At 44.9% G+C, this 11,402-nt stretch overlaps 1 pseudogene; it reads left to right on the top strand.

Moving 5' to 3' along the window:
- Positions 1 to 6,280: 6,280 nt before the first annotated feature.
- On the top strand, positions 6,281 to 6,398 carry LOC124558906 (annotated as a pseudogene).
- The last annotated feature ends 5,004 nt before the right edge of the window (positions 6,399 to 11,402 follow it).

Below are 11,402 nucleotides of genomic sequence, written 5' to 3'. Positions count from 1 at the left end.
GTTGACTGCCCAGTAACGGTAGTTCTGCTTATTCACGCAACCTGTGAGATAAAAATAGGTCTAATTTGACGTCCACAGCTTGTCCAGAAATCCGTTGTCCTCTTTATGTTTGTCATAATTTTCGAACAGAATTCTAATCGCAACTCGAAATTGTTCTCCTTCATCTGTTGCGCGATCTGCACCTTGTACGGATAAAATTTTAAATCATAATGTATTAGTGTACTCTCTCTCTCTCCATCCGAACTGGCCTCAGAAGGCCCAACGTTACCAACCGACAACCATTTCACCCTCAGCTGATAGACGCCACTGGATGCGAATATGGAGTGGTATGGTCGGCACATCGCTCTCCCGGCCGTTGTCAGCTTTCGTGACCGGAGCCGGTACTCATCAGTCAAGTAGCTCCTCAATTCGCCACACAACGGCTGAGTGCACTCTGCTTTCCAACAGCGCTCGGGAGACCCGGACGGTCATCCATCCAAGTGCTAGCCAAGCCCGACAGCGCTTAACTTCTGTGTGATCCGACGGGAACTACTGCAGTGAGGCTGTTGCCATCTGTATTACTCTTAACTGTACAATATTTCATAATTGTGCAATATTTCGTAACTGCGCAATATTTCTCCATTGTACAGTTTCAGCTACAATATGTAGATTAATTTTTAGCAACAGGAAATTAAGTGATATTTCAGTACAAAATGTCAAACGCAATTTCTTTTTTAGTACATACAATTGAGCATGGAATTTGACAATGTAATGAAACAGTGCAGTGTCGTCAAATCGGCAATGACCTCATGCTGGATGACCTTTCGCAGTCAGCGTGGGACAGCCTGCGTATCTTAAATGATTTCCAATAGGTTGATTCTCCTATGCTCCACGATCTATTATGCCACCATATGAAACATAAAATTATCAAACAAATATCACATTTGGATGATGAAATGATATCAACACAAGTAATAAGATAATGAAACATAAATGATAAAAAGCACAGACAAGAAATTACTAGGAATCTAAAGATTTTGGTTGCATACTTTTGCAGTGACATACACGTAGTTTCAGTGCGGCGGACTATTAATAAGACGACAAATGTAAAGTACCTGCGCGAGAGACAAATACTCTGTGGAATTTAAGCATCTCCGTGCGAACTCGATAACAAAGACATACAGACTGTTTTAAGCTATGACAAAGAGTTAATTATTCCATGTTGGACATTGGAAGAGAGGTGATGCCGGATTGAGAGGAGATTGTTGGAAGCCGCCATTAAGGCAGTAATCTACGATTTATGGTATTGAGGAAAATATATACGTACAAATGCACAAAAGGAGTGTCAGGTGTGAAGAGTTCATAACCCTTAATCATTTCAAAAGAAATATTGTTCAAATGTTCAAATGTGTGTGAAATCTTATGGGACTTAACTGCTAAGGTCATCAGTCCCTAAGCTTACACACTACTTAACCTAAATTATCCTGAGGACAAACACACACCGAGCGGTCTAAGGAGCTACAGTCATGGACTGTGCGGCTCGTCCCGGCGGAGGTTCGAGTCCTCCCTCGGGCATGGGTGTGTGTTTTTGTCCTTAGAATAATTTAGGTTAAGTAGTGTGTAAGCTTAGGGACTGATGACATAAGATTTCACACACATTTGAACATTTTTTTGACAAACGCACACACCCATGCCCGAGGGAGGACTCGAACCTCCGCCGAGACCAGCCGCACAGTCCATGACTGCAGCACCTTAGACCGAAAAGAAATATTCAGTGATTATAAAGACACAAGTCGTTCGGAAGTGTTGTGTGGTTTGATAATGTGAACCTGCAGTTTTACACGGTTTTGGGATTCGTCGAGAATATTTCTCCGAAAACCTAAATAATTTCACGAACTAAAGTTGGACGCCACATTCCCTACACATGACACAGCATAACACTTGGCAGTACCGATCGATATCTGTAGAACGATAAATTATCTTTAGCGATTTCAGGTGGAGAAGTTCCAGCAAGGAGACTCAACGAGATGTGCAGCTGCGAAACGCAAGTGGTATCACCGTATTCTTTAACTTAACAGTAAGCAATATGGACTTCATAACCACCGCAAACATAATTAAAAGGATTCAACTGAAATAAAAGGAGCAAACTATGAAAAAGAATTGCTAAACCGCCTCATAAATAAAAATCAGTTAATAATAATATGCAGTCACATTAATAAAACGCTCATTAAATGAGAGAATAAAAACAAGAACTTTAAACGGCGAAGCAGAAGAATGCTGAAGATTAAAAAGGCAGATCGATTATCTCATAAAGAGCTACTGAATCGAGGAAGAGAGAAAAGAACTTTTTGGCTTAACTTGACCGAAAGGAGGTATCAGCTGGTAAGATTCTGGGGCATGAAATAATACTCAATTTGGTAACTGAAAGAAGCGTGGAGGGGGTAAAAATTGTATAGCGAGTCCAAGTCTAATCTACAGTAGGTCGCTTCTGGTGGGTGTAGAGTGCATTAGCTATGCTGATATGAAAAAACTTATATAAGACAGTCGAATATGGAGAGCTGCATCACACGATAACAACAACAATAAGTGTCTTTAAAAACTAACTTTACCAATGGTGATGGGAAGGGAGCGTACGGGGAAGCGGTAGGGAAATGGTTAGGGGATGGAGAAAGAGGAGGTTGTTTACTTTTCAAATGCTGAGACGTAATTTCTTCTACAGCTGTCAATGAAAAATTTTACTCCCCGAAATGGAGATCGAACGATAACGCATAATACAGCGTGGCGCCAACCAGTCGAAATGAAACTAATGCGGTTTCTTTATTTTGAAAAATAATAGCTGAAGCATTTAGCTAGATACATATCAAAAGACTCTACATTTAAGCGGAAAGTAGAGAAAACGTTATTTTTAGTAATTTCACAGTGAAAAGCGAAATGGAAGGCTGACACAAGTAATTTATGCAGCATATTTTTCATCGATATCTATATTTTTGCTGTGTCTCACAGAAGCTGATCGTTACAACCAATGTTTATAGGGCGCATAAGCAAAAACGTCGCAGTCTTGAGCTGAATAGCTCAAGGCAACTAGTTGAGGCTGGAGGACAGAGACAAATCATTTAAGAGAACAGGAGCTATTGTGTTCAGAGAATTGTAACGCTCGCTCGCGTAAACGGAGCGCCGAACAAGTAGCGTGAAACGTATGGATGCAGTGTTGGGAAACCAGACTCGTAAGAATTGCAGCATACAGCCATCCCAGTGCTCCATTACAGACGTACGGCGATACTGAAAGCGCTTCTTAATACTGGCCTTAGGACAGGGCATCCCCTTCCTTCCAACAACGATGGTATTTACTGTTCAAGTAATCAATGTGGGACGGTGCATCGTCACGTATAGATCACACACCCTCGTGCACAATATTAGGAACACTATCCAACAACTTGTAATATAATATTGATTTCTCCGCCCCTTTTGTGTATCGAAGGCCGATTTTCTAGCAGTCGGTCTAAGAGGGACATTAAATACTTAAACAGGCAAACTGAAAAAGAAAATAAAGTATTTTTGCAGAGTGAGACTTTTACTACTTCTCAACATATTATCCACGAATATTCATACACTTATCCCAAAGTTACGAGAGGTTCTAAGCGCTACAGTCTGGAGCCGCGCGACCGCTACGGTCGCAGATTCGAATCCTGCCTCGGGCATGGATGTGTGTGATGTCCTTAGGTTAGTTAGGTTAAAGTAGTTCCAAGTTATAGGGGACTGATGACATCAGCAGTTAAGACCCATAGTGCTCAGAGCCATTTGAACCAAAAGTTAAGTGGGGTAGGACGTCAAAGGGCGCGACTTGGAGCAGGAGAGGCACCACAGGACATTTTAATTTTCACTGTCTATACTTTTACAAATAAATTCATAACACTTTGAAAGCATGATCAGAAAGGATTCAGGATTCATACTCATAGTAGTTGAAGCTCAAAAACATAACAAAATACATTTTTTTACATGTGAAATTTCATCATTTTTGCACATACTACTGGCTGCATTTCTTGCTATAGGTACACTTTTCTTCCTAAGTAAGAGAGATTCTTCGATGAATTTTGCACAGCATACAAACTATAGTTACATGTGTATGAAACTCTAGAGTTTATTTAATTTATGAAAAAATGAATGAACTGTTACATTTTAAACTTCTTGTTTAGAAAAAACTCAAATTTTATAGTTAATTATCTCAATTTTTACCACAGTTTTTAATAGATTTGGAAAATTCTAGAGTTTCATACACCAGTAAGCACTGCTTGTATGCTGTACAAAATTCATCGAAGAATCTCTCTTACTTAGGAAGAAAAGTGTACCTTCAGAAACAAATGCAGCCAGTAGTAAGTGAAAAAATGATGAAATTTCACATGTAAAAAAAAGGTGTTTTGCCACGTTTTTGGACTTCCACTGCAATGACCGTGAGTCCTCAATCCTTCCTGGCATACTGAAAAGTTTTATGAATTTATTTGTAAAAATATAGACAGTAGAAATTAAAATTTCCTGTGGTGCCTCTCCTGCTCCAAATCGGCCCGTTTGACGTTCTACCCCCCATAAAACCAGTTTTTTTTTATACCTGAGGCAGAGAAGTCTATGGCTTGTTTTGGCCACATTCGAAAAATTTCATTGACCTGCAGTTAGTTGCTGAACATTTTTCCTAGTAATGCCTCCACGAGTGGACCAAAGAAATGAAAATCCGAGGGAGGGTGAGGTGGTTTCTCCCAGTCCAGTTTTTCAATGATTTCCTGGGTCAGCTGGGCGGTGTGAGGACGAGCAGTGTCGAGTGGCAATACCACGCCTTTTCATTGAGGTCCGCGACGTTTTTCTCTCGTTGCTGGCTTTACCTTGTTCATCAGCATGTTTGAGTACTAGGCATTATTGTACGCTAATCTTCCAAGTAACCGCAAAAGTCGACACCCCGGGCGTCCCAAAGGATGACAGTCACTGATAGTCGACAATTTTTACACTGTTGTACCCATTTATGAAAATTTCCACAGTTCATATAATTTTCACCATGTCTTAAAAGCATTCGAGAAAACATTTTAGCCGGTTTTTCACCTTCAGACAGCAAAAAACGGAACGCGGAGCGTCATACAGCTGATGTGGAAACTTTAAGCGCACACGCCATAGTTAAATACAATATTGAGCTTATAAACAAAATAATTTTTACCTGTCAGCTGTTATCGGCTCAGTCCAGTGATGCCAACCTAAAGTCATGAAAGTAAAAAAGTTCCTCTTACAAGCTGTTTTATTTCTACATTAAAATCTCTCTCTTTAAATACTGAATGTCCCTCGTAGACAGTTTTCAAAAAGATTCATCCAGTTTCACAAGACTATATCGTCTTCGCGAATGAAGACAGAAACATGGTGTGAATTATTACTCACAGGAAGAAAAAGTGAACATCTGAGTTTACAAGGGTATATCTATTACACGGTTCATCTGGTTTTACAAGACTATATCGTCTTCATGAATGAAGACAGAAACATGGTGTGAATTATTACTCACAGGAAGAGAAAGCGAACATCTGAGTTTACAATGATATATCTATTACACGTAATCACACACAGAATTGAGGTATTTTTCATAATAATGTTTACGACCGAATTTTTCAATAGCCTTTCACAAATGTTCAACGTGCCCTCTGCCGGATGCACAACAAACATCCAAGCGATAATTAAGCCCATCCTGCTCTATTTCGAGCATGTATGGAGTTACTGTGCTCACTGGTGTTGCTCTACGGTGACGCCATTCACCCGATGTCTTTCAGCGTAGAACAGCCACTCTCATTTTTTGGGTGATCTGTGAGGAGACAACACGGGTTTCCCCTGTCGGCATAGCATGCATACCAACCACATGGACTGGACACGTAGGCACTGTGTAGGCACCAGCTTTGACTGAGTGCGCAACCCTCAGAAGAATAAGGAGAGCAACTACTACGGCGTCATTTGCATCTCTTTGTTACTCATGAGTCGCGAGAGCGTTTTCTCTAATTTAACGCTCGTGCGTACATGCACAACTACAGGGTCGAGATCAACTATGCCGTCACTCGTGTAACACCAAACGTTCTACTTCCGCTCTATTTTTGAGTTGAACAGAAAAGGAAATTAGAAGTGGTACTTGGCACTCTCCACCAATCACGATATGGTGACTTGTGTGTATATATCCAAAATGTAGATACAGATACATCTGTTTCATTAGCGTTCATCTAACCAGAGTTTTCGAAGCTCCCAGCCTGTCGTATAATTTATGTGTGGCTTCATTTGTCTCAAAAACGGCAACGGCGTTGCCGCAGTGGATACACCAGTTCCCGTCAGATCACCGAAGTTAAGCGCTGTCGGACGTGGCCGGCACTTGGATGGGTGACCATCCGGACCACCATGCGCTGTTGCCATTTTTCGGGTGCACTCAGCCTCGTGATGCCAATTGAGGTGCTACTCGACCGAACAGTAGCGGCTCCGGTCAAAGAAAACCATCTTAACCGGGAGAGCGGTGTGCTGACCACAAGCCCCTCCTACCCGCGTTTTCAGCTGAGGATGACACGGCGGTCGGATGGTCCCGATGGGCCACTTGTTTCCTGAAGATGGAGTGCATTTGTCTCAATAGCGACTATGCACAAAGATTGAGCTTGCTCTCACTCTGACAGTAGGAAAATAAATCTGGTTCTTTATTATCAATGTGCAGACTGAAGGTTTTCAGGCAGATGCTCACTTGTAACAAAACTTCGCCGAGGGCTGGAGACACTACAGTGCCGACCAATAAACTCCGGCAAGGATAGCAAATGACGAAATTTTATGTATTGGGCGTATACAGTATAGTGTGAAGAGTACATGGTTAAATTTTTAGGTGACTGGAAGGTTTAAAGTTTGCGAAGTTTATTGCACAGAGCTGTCACATCGCGCAACAACAGTAGCTCAAACCTGGGATGGCGTCAAGTCGAGCCGAGCTTGGTTGACAGATAAATGTAAGTCAGTGCAAGCACTGCTCGAAAGGTGCGGCGGTTGGTCGAATCCCAGTCTCTGGGGAGCGTTCTGACTAGTGTAGTAGTGGAACACCCACTGCAATGAGGTCAGCCAGATCAACACAGGAAACATGTTAAAAGATAGCGCCATGAAGATCTCAAATACACGGCACACCCAGCGTCGTCGACACGTCATAAATGTAACGGTGGATGTCCAAATTATCGCCCATTTTCTGTTATGTACCGAAACTCGTTCCCTGCTATCATGCCAGGCGCTAGGCCCATGCAAGAATGATGAATGTAATTTGACAACTGACATTCTGCTAATAGCCTCCACCCGCCAGAGTAGCCGAGAGCGCTAACGCGCTGCTTCCTGGACTCGGGTAGGCGGGCCGGCCCCGGATCGAATCCGCCTGGCGGATTGACGACGAGGGCCGGTGTGCTGGCCAGCCTGGATGTGGTTTTTAGGCGGTTTCCCACATCCCGCTAGGTGAATACCGGGCTGGTCCCCACGTTCCGCCTCAGTTACACGCGTCGCAGACATTTGAAACACGTTCGCACTATCTCACGATTTACACTAGATGCGGAGAGCTGGGGTTCACTGATTCCATCCCTGGGTGTACGGGGTGGCGGCAGAAAGGGCACCCGGCCATTCCTAAAATTCTCCTTGCCAAATCCGTTCTAACCGCGCCGACCCTGCGATCGATGCAGGAGTATGCAGTCAGCGAAAGATAGCGAAAGAAATTCTGCTAATAGCCTCCACCCACAGAAACGATCATGGTGATGGTGTACTCAGGCCTCACTGTACTAACAGTGTGCTACTTGCCTTTCTCTAAATAAGTTCATTTCACGACCCAGTATATGTGTCGGACTTTTTCTCCCGGCGTAGTGCAACAACTTGACGTGCACGTACCCACAAGTCGTTGGAAGTCCCTCACAGAAATACTGAGCTACGCTGCCATTAGAGCCGTCCATAAATGTGAACGTGTTGCCGGTGGTGGATTTTGTGCACGAGCTGACTTCTCCGTTATGTGCCACCAATGTACGACAGAATTCACGTCGGGCGATTTGGATGACTTCATTCCCTCAAGCTGTCCACAATGTTCTACAAACCAGCCGCGGAGGCCGGTGTGGCCAAGCGGTTCTAGGCGCTTCAGTCTGGAACCGCTCGACTGCTACGGTCGCAGGTTCGAATCCTGCCTCGGGTATGGTTCAAATGGCTCTGAGCACTATGGGACTTAACTTCTGAGGTCATCAGTCGCCTAGAACTTAGAACTACTTAAATCTAACTAACCTAAGGACATCACACACATCCATGCCCGAGGCAGGATTCGAACCTGCGACCGTAGCGGTCTCGCGGTTCCAGCGCCTAGAACCGCACGGCCACTCTGGCCGGCTCTCGGGTATGGATGTGTGTGATGTCCTTAGTTAGGTTTCAGGAGTTCTAAGTTCTAGGGGACTAATGACCTCAGAGGTTAAGTCCCATAGTGCTCGGAGCCATTTGACCATTTGTCAAACAAGTCGTGGTCAATTGTGGCCCAGTGACAAGCCACATTGTCACCCCCACTGGGGGCCGAACCGCACAATAACCCTGGGTTCTGTGTGGGGCGGCAGTGAGGTGGGTGGACTGCTGTGGCCTGTTGTGGGGTTGAGTACCACTAAGGACTACAGCTGGACGAAGCCTCTCCGTCGTTTAGGTCCCGAGTTCAATACACCATACACAATGTAAGGAATTGCGCTGCGAAGTCCGAAGGCCGGCCGGAGTGGCAGAGCGGTTCTAGGCGCTTCAGTCTGGAACCGCTCTACCGCTACAGTCGCAGGTTCGAATCCTGCCTCGGGTATGTATGTGTGTGATATCCTTGGGTTAGTTAGATTTTAGTAGTTTTTTCTAGGGAACTGATGACCTCAGATGTTAAGTCCCATAGTGCTCAGAGCCATTTTTGAAGTCAGAGGGCACGAATTTTTCTTCACCTGTGTACATGGTATACACCCAGGAGCAGAGCAAGTGGCTTTACGACTGTGTATATGAGACGGCAGGCGGCCGCACTGTATCTGCTTCAGGTTCATCGTCTGGTGTTCGGACCGTGGTGACCACACGGCGTGCCTTCAGATGGACACAGCTTCCAGCGACAGCATCCGAGTGTCCGCCCCCGCGCGGCACACGGCCGAGGCCGGCCTGGCCGCAGTGTGTGCGCGCTGGTGACCGGCGGTCAGCACGGTGCAGTACAGTAACGGCGGGGAGCCAAGGACGGCTCAACTGGGCCGGAACGCTACGCGCGGCCCATTCCAGCCTCGGGGCTCCAGCCTCCAGCTCGTTCTTATTCATGAGGCCGGCTCACAGGCGCCGCGACGCGCCGTGGCAGACAAGCAGTCCAGCAGCTTCTTGCCGTCTTCTCACCGACACGCGCCACACGAGGACTGAGCACTGCACATTCCAGCGATACAGATACAACCTCTCATCAGACAATGACAAATGTAGCGCAGTCCTCACATTTTCTCGTAAATTCTTTGTCGTCTGTTGTCGTCGTTGCGGTCTTCAATTCGAAGGCTGCTTTGATGAACTTGTACCGTTGTAATATCCCCCTCCATTCAATTCGTTGCTCTCTGGAATAAGCAAGAGGTAGAAAAAAATTGTGCAAATGGCTCTGGGCACTATGGGACTTAACTTCTGAAGTCATCAGTCCCCCAGAACTTAGAACTACTTAAACCTAACTGAGCTAAGGGCATCACAAACATCCATGCCCGACGCAGGATTCGAACCTGCGAGCGTAGAGCCGGCCGAAGTGGCCGTGCGGTTAAAGGCGCTGCAGTCTGGAACCGCAAGACCGCTACGACCGCAGGTTCGAATCCTGCCTCGGGCATGGTTGTTTGTGATGTCCTTAGGTTAGTTAGGTTTAACTAGTTCTCAGTTCTAGGGGACTAATGACCTCAGCAGTTGAGTCCCATAGTGTTAAGAGCCATTTGAACCATTTGATTTTGCGAACGTAGAGGTCACGCGGTTCCAGACTGTAGCGAGCAAGAGGTAGAGATTGTCGGATATTTAAAAGACGTGGATGACACATTGTTTGGATTGACAGGGGATGGGTTCAGAGCGTTAGCTTTTCAGTTGGTAGAGAGAAATAAATTGAAGCACCCATTTAACAAAGAGCTGAAATTGGCGGGTGACTTAGTGTCTTTCGAGGCATCTAACATTTTGCCACTAATAAACTGATACGCTTATTGTGTTATTGTGTTTTTGTAGAATTTAGGAAGTATGATTAAATTTTAAAGGTAAACTTGTAAGGAAAGATAAATTACATATATATATATATATATATATATATTTGGAAATGTGTTAAGTTCCTATGGAACCAAACTACTGAGGTCAGTGGTTCCTAGGCTTACACACTACTTAATCTATCTTAAACTAACTTACGCTAACACACACACCCATTCCCGAGGGAGAACTCGAGCCTCTAACGCGGGGGGGGGGGGGGGGAGCCGCGCGAACCGTGGAACCGTGGCAAGACGCCTTTGACCGCACGGTTACCCCGCGCGTCTAAACATAAATTAGTAATATAGCCCTTACACTTCATTAGATCTATGATCTGATCCATTCTGCCCCAGCTCTGGGGCGCAGTTGGCCAGCTGTCAGACGTTTTGAATTTTGTTTATCGTGTTTGCCTGTATGCCTTTACGTTTGATTTCTTTCTTTCACTGTTTAAAATATATAAGGTCGTTAACTAAGTAATGCCACGCATTTTTTTTCAGAATATATTTATTGTTAAGAGTCAGAATTTGGTGACAATATACATCAACATGTCTTGTCCATGTCCTATTTTTCTACGTAGTCTCCATGACGTTCCATGGCCAACGCTAAGATTGTGGAAGAGCATGTATTCCCTGCTGGTAAAAGCTGTTGTCCTGTAGGCGTAGTCACGTTATCACTGCACGATTGACACTCTCGCCATCTTCAAAGCGCGTTTCCCGCAGAGAATCATTAAGCGGCCCAAAGAGGTGGAAGTCCGAGGCTGCCAGGTCTGTAATGTGGATGAGGCAATGATGACCAACCCAATTTGGCGATGTGTTCCCGGGCCCTCACACTTGTGCGTGCGCGTGCAATATCGTGTTGCAGCAAGATTCTGCTGGAATCTTGTCCGCTTGAACACGTCGGAAACGGTTCTTGAGTTTATTCAGAGTCTTCACGTATGCCTCTGAATTGATGGTTGACCCGCTTGGCATCACATCCACGAAATGACGCCATCACAACCCCAGAAGACTGTCACCGTGACTTTTCCGGCAGAGGGAGTTGTCTTGGATTTCTTCTTTTTTGTAAATGAGGTTGATGTCACTCCATGGACTGACTTCTTGTTTACGGCGCAAAGTGGTGCACCTAGCTTTCGTCCCCTGTAACGATCCGTGACAGAAAGGCCTCTCCGTCAGTCAAAACGCTCCAAC

The sequence above is a fragment of the Schistocerca americana genome, chromosome 1 (assembly GCF_021461395.2).
Source record: "Schistocerca americana isolate TAMUIC-IGC-003095 chromosome 1, iqSchAmer2.1, whole genome shotgun sequence".
Taxonomy (NCBI): domain Eukaryota; kingdom Metazoa; phylum Arthropoda; class Insecta; order Orthoptera; family Acrididae; genus Schistocerca; species Schistocerca americana.
Note: the sequence above shows the minus strand (reverse complement) of the source record. Positions and strands in the feature narration are given on the sequence as shown.